Source organism: Parasteatoda tepidariorum, chromosome 2, assembly GCF_982258835.1.
Source record: "Parasteatoda tepidariorum strain Cologne lab strain chromosome 2, Ptep-v5.0, whole genome shotgun sequence".
NCBI classification, from domain to species: domain Eukaryota; kingdom Metazoa; phylum Arthropoda; class Arachnida; order Araneae; family Theridiidae; genus Parasteatoda; species Parasteatoda tepidariorum.
In genome coordinates this window covers 23,424,110-23,430,062 of record NC_141756.1, presented here as the reverse complement: position 1 = coordinate 23,430,062, position 5,953 = coordinate 23,424,110, and positions in this window count along the sequence as shown.

Genomic DNA, 5,953 nt, shown 5'->3' with positions numbered 1-5,953 from the left:
ACAGTTACGCGAAATGCTTTATAGCGTGGAGGAAGTGGGTTCGAGTCCCCTGGTAACCCTGAAAGTTCCCTTGTGATGTCCTTCTCTAGCTGATCGCCCTGTAGATCATCGGAGTCAAGCATCACTAGGAGCGGTCAGTGAGCGGGTGAGTGACTACTTTCATCTACCTGTAAAAGGATCGAGGATGGAGGGTATCGGCCATCATTAAACTCTACCATAAACAAATACCATAAACAAACTTCACTCACAGGTCGTCGGGTAACTAAAGCAAAGGAGCCAACCACAGAGCCTGGAAAGGGACCGAGGGTGCGTAGAATTGGTTCTCAGGTCGTCGGGTTACTGAAGCGATGAAGACATTCACAAGGTTTGGTTTATTGGTACAACATACAATTGCAGGCTTGTGTGCTCATTAAGGCTCATAAACCTTTGTCAAGTAGAAGAACAGATAGTAAAAGACTGAGAAAGACATCACAAAGAATACATCCAGGGTTACTGCGGGATTCGAACCGGCCACCTCCACGCTTAAAGGGTTATCAAAAAAGGGAATTTCGACAGATAGAGAATTGTCTGAATCTTACCACTTCTCACATTTTAATTTTCATTGTTTACAAATCACTGACAATTGAAATATTTTAATGATAAAATACAGTTATTCAGTTGCTTGTATTTTTTTTAAATAATACTATTCATGCAGGAAGCACAGAAAATTAATTATTTTTACAAGTACTATACAAAGGGTAAGATTCAAAAAACCAGTTGCCTGTTTCGTACTAACAGCTCTTTGAATTGTAGCGACCTAGAAAATTTGAGCAGAAATGACAAAACAGGTAAATAGACAAAGAGTGATCCAAAACAAGTGCTAAATACGATATGGTTAAATGCAGTACTACATTTTCTGAATTATTACGAATTTAGTAAAGGACATTATAAGTAAAACAAACTGTCATAAAACATGACAATTTGTTACTAGAACGCTCAAGTATGACTTTTACTTGGAAATAAAGGCATATTTTATTAAAAATTATCATTACTTATAAAAGAAATTATAAGGTTCAATGTTTAAAAGGTATATGGTTTAGTTATGTTTCAGGTGCAACATGCAGAACTTTTTATTTTTTAAGCTTTTGACGGCAGATTTTTAAGGAGTTCAATTTCCACACCGCAAACATTGCATCATATCTTCAATTGAATGAGCCTTACGCACCAAGTAAACCATTCTTCAGGATTAAGGCTCTTTAGGATTTACTTCAATGATAGCATCATCCTGAAAAGAAGTAGACCTTTGGTCCAATATACACACCTAACGTGCTTCGATTCCTTGCATCGAGGTGCTGTTTTCTTTAATTTAACTATAGAGTTTTAAATTTCTTGAACTAAAATTTTAGATTTTTGATCTAACTTCACTAATTTTATAAACTCCACCTCTTTAGCTCTTTCTTTGGCGAGTTTAAGTTCAATCGATAGTTTCAGTTTATTTTTATAAGGGTTGTGTGTTTAAATTACAGTTTTATGTAATTAAGAGTCCCACAGTGGACTGATCGTAGAGACACGGTTCCCAGTAGAACGCCGAAGTCAAGCCCCACTGTCTGTGGTCAGTAAGCGAGTGGGTGACCACTTTGATCCACAATTTGCGTCGGGACCAAGGGTGCGCGGAATTGGTCCTCATTAAACTGTTCTACCGTAAAGTGCTCGACTTCACTCACTGGCCGTAGTCCGCGGGCTACCAAAGCGGAGGATCCATTACCTCTGCAGAGGATCAAAATCGTGATGGCTTGTCTTCGGATCATCCTCAGGGATGTTTTCCAGACTGTTGCCGATATCCCATTGTGCAGCTTTAGTGTGACGTAAATAAAATACATACCTACCTGTAATTTAGAAGTAACCTTTTTTCCTTTCAGGTTTTGGAATCTAGGAAATTGATTCGATAGAACATTTAGTGCAAATGATGTTGTTGTTGTTGTAGTTAATTTACGTCGCACTAGAGCTGCACAATGGGCTATTGGCGACGGTCTGGGAAACACCCCTGAGGATGATCCGAAGACATGCCATCACAATTTTGATCCTCTGCAGAGGGGATGGCACCCCCGCTTCGGTAGCCCGACGACCTGCACGCGAAGTCGAGTACTTAGTGCAAATGAAGGCGTTGAAGCAAATTGGGAGGCCTCCCTGGCCGAGCGGCATCACCCACCAAACGCTCTGTTAAGCGTGGAGGTGGCGGGTTCGAATCCCGCCGTAACCGTGGATGTGTTCTTTGTGATATCCTTCTCTGTATTGTGCTATCTGTCCTTCTACTTGACAAAGGTTTATAAGCCTTAATTGAGCACACAAGCCTACAAATGTATGTTTGTACCAGTGCTGAAGCAAATTGGACGGTTAATTCAAAAGCAAACACGTGCATACTTGCATTACAAGGAGGATCACCACTTGGCTCCAGTTGTTTCGTCTTCGCGATTGAATTTAAATCTTTGAACAGAATTTTCAGCTGTTGCTGCCGTAATGTAAGTCAAGATTCGAATCTTGCTATTATGAGATTATCAATCTAGGATAACTTCGCAGCCTCTTTTCAACTAAAAGAGCTTGTAAAATGACCATTTCATAGGTTGAAGTAGATGCGTTGTATGTCCTGGTAACTGTAACAAAATTTATCCAGCATTCCCGGCTAACTCCAAAGCGTCTTAATTTTTTAAATCAGTCAAATGATCATCTAAAGGAAGTATTGTATTATACGGAAACAGGTAGACAAATTTGCATTTCATGAAATCATCATTAAAATACCTTCTTTTCACAAAATCTTCAAGTGCTCCCCCCATCAAATATTTTAGACAAATAAAGAAAATGTATCATTTGTTTTAATTATTTAAAGTTAAAAACATGAAAAAATAAAATAATTAATCTTTTTGCGGGATATTTAGCACATTTAGGAAATTCTTTTACATTAAGAAATTTAGAGAAATATTGTTGCTGCGTAAATTAATTTCATCCTCCTCAAAAATTTGGTCTGTTGCGACATCTATAATTTGAATATTGTGTTAATGAATAATTTCATGTTATTTTTCATATTCTTGACTGTAAAACATTGATAATTATAGTACTTGTGAGCGATTTAATGTTTAAGTTTTTGCCACCTTTTCGTGGGTTCCAATCACTGTGCGATAAGATAATAGTTTAGTAGTTATAAGGGTTTTAAGTTCTAAAGGTACAATTTTGTACTTGTAACTATTTATTTCCTTGACACCGTTAACTAAAAAAGGAGGTATTGTATTTTTAACCCTGAGTCAAACGAAATCAAACTCCAGTTGATGGAACCAATAGTTTAAAAGTTACTCGCGGAGGGTATAATATGCGTTACTTTTTTAACTAGTAGGGGAAGGATGGACAAAAAGCTGTATATAGTTTAAAATATTTTTAAGAAATTTAAAAAAAATAATTAAAAAAGCTCCAAATGTTTTCCCGAAATTCATATGACTTATAGCATTTTCTTTTTATCGAGAATACTTAAAAAATCTTAATAAATCAATAAAAAGAAGTAAAAAAGTAATTTTAGTATTAGAGTTCTGATTTTTTAGCTTTAGCCAAATTATTCCGCACTCCTTTCGTTCATCACAAATGCATAAGGTGCTCTTTAACGTAATAGCATACATTAAGTGTAGTTTATAAATCATTATGTTAAAATTCTTGACAAATAAAGTAAAAAAAAATGCATTTTAAGATGCGTAAATTATTGTTTAATCAAAGGACAAAGAAAAAAGTTATAAAAATTTGACGAAAAAATAAAAAAAAATCAATGAAAACATTAAAAACCCGTTATTTTTCTGGGTGAAAGACAGAGGAGGAGTAAAACGATTCGATTAATCAAAACACCTTTAAAAGAGTTTGTCTCTAATATTACAAAAAAGTTCAAGCAATTTTATTTAAATCTTGAAAATTTTTTTAAATAGACCTACAGAATTATTATTTACTTACTTTAGAAATAAAAAACATAAGCTTTATTTTTTAAGGTTTAAGTTGTTGTTCATTTACGTCACACTATAGAGCTACACAATGGGCTACTGGCGACGGTCTGGGAAACATCCCGGAGGTAGATACGAATCCAAGTCATCACAATTTTGATCCTCTGCAGAGGGTATGCCACCCCCGCTTCGGTAGCCCGACGACCTGCACGCGAATTCGAGCACTTTACGGTAGAACAGTTTAACGAGGACCAATACCACACACCCTCGGTCCCTACGCACACTGATCCAAGTAGTCACCCACCCGCACACTGACAGCAGCCAATGATGCTTGACTTAAGGTGTAAAGGAATAGAAATACTTTTTTTAAGTTAAATATAAACATGTAAATTTAACTGTAAATGTAAAAACTGTAAATGTAAATATAAAATGCATCAAATGTAAATATAACTTAATAATTAAACAGTGTGATTTTTATTGCATAATTTAAGAATATGAACAATGTATGATAATTGTGAAAATACAAATGGCTAGAGTAAAATGAGAGATGACTAGAGATAATAAAATTAACTCTTTCTGCAAGAAGGGAGGAAAAAATAGGAATGCATTTATAATTTAAAATAAACACTTAAAAATGTTTTATTTTAAATTTTAAACAATATAACATAAATAAAAATTTTTAAAAAAAAGTAAAAATTCAGAAAACTCGTTGTATAAAGAAAAAAAAATATCAATAAAAGTTCAGCTACTCAAGGATTTCTTAATTAAAATATTCATTCAGAAAAAACTGGATACAAAATATACTTTGGAGTAAGAGGGGGGAAAAGGGATGCAGCCGAATTCGATGATATAATTTTATTTGGTATTTCTGTATGACTAAGTAAATAATGCGTGGTAAGACATTAGAAAACTATTGTTCACAACAATACCGAAAATTAAGTAAAATGTATCGCCGAATAATACTACCATCCAAATCTACCCTTTGCTTATTCCAAAAATAAAATACGACGCAAGATAATAACAGAAAATGCAAAAACTAAAATAATATAATATCAAATCCAATGCAAAATAGTATTACAAAGAACATAATAGATAATAGTTGTTTGTAAAGAAAAACGCTACATAGAAAACATCGACCTTTCGTATGTTTCTAATGTTCGAAAATTATGCAAAATAACGTTAGATTTTTCTGGTTTGCCGATGTTTCCTATAATAAGGTGTTACTTGGGTTTAAGTTTCATCCGGTTATCAATGAATTTGATCACACCTTCCTCACTGGTGATTTTTTGGAATTTTACGTTTTTTTATTCATTGAAATTGTGACCATTACTAAGTATATATTTTGTCTCCATTTTTTATGTATATTTAGATAAGCTTAATATTTAGAGTGATTATTACAAAGCACCATGCATGTGTTGTTAAATTTAGCATTTTTTGTTATTTTTTTTAGCTTTAATTATATTAACTTTTTTGTAATTTAATAAAATAACCTATTTTTTACCACCACTATTCCTGAAAATAACTAATAAAAAATATTCGTATGCATTAATATGGCGTTTATTGGTTTGAAAATCTACTTTAAAAAATATGATTGAACCCTCTACCATTTTTCAATAATAACTTTTAATTTAAAACCAAGAATGGGTATAAATAATTTTCATATGTGAAAATGATCACGATTTATAACACTCTCACAATGTATTTTTAGATAACTACTAAGCTATTTAATAATTTTTTTAATTATTTTTATTTCATTAAATTTAAGGAGAAAAAAAAACGAATTTTAAGTTTCAATTACTTATAAATCATAATTAAAGAACTTACGTTTTATTTTATTTTGAATATTTACTCAATTTCAAATACAAAATTTTAGAAAAACTACATTTTATTTCAAATTCAACGCATAATTATTTTTTCGTGTGAGCAAATATTTAAAATTATAAAAATCTAACTTTACAAAATACACTAAACTGTTCGTAATATCCCCACTAGAGGGCAATAGT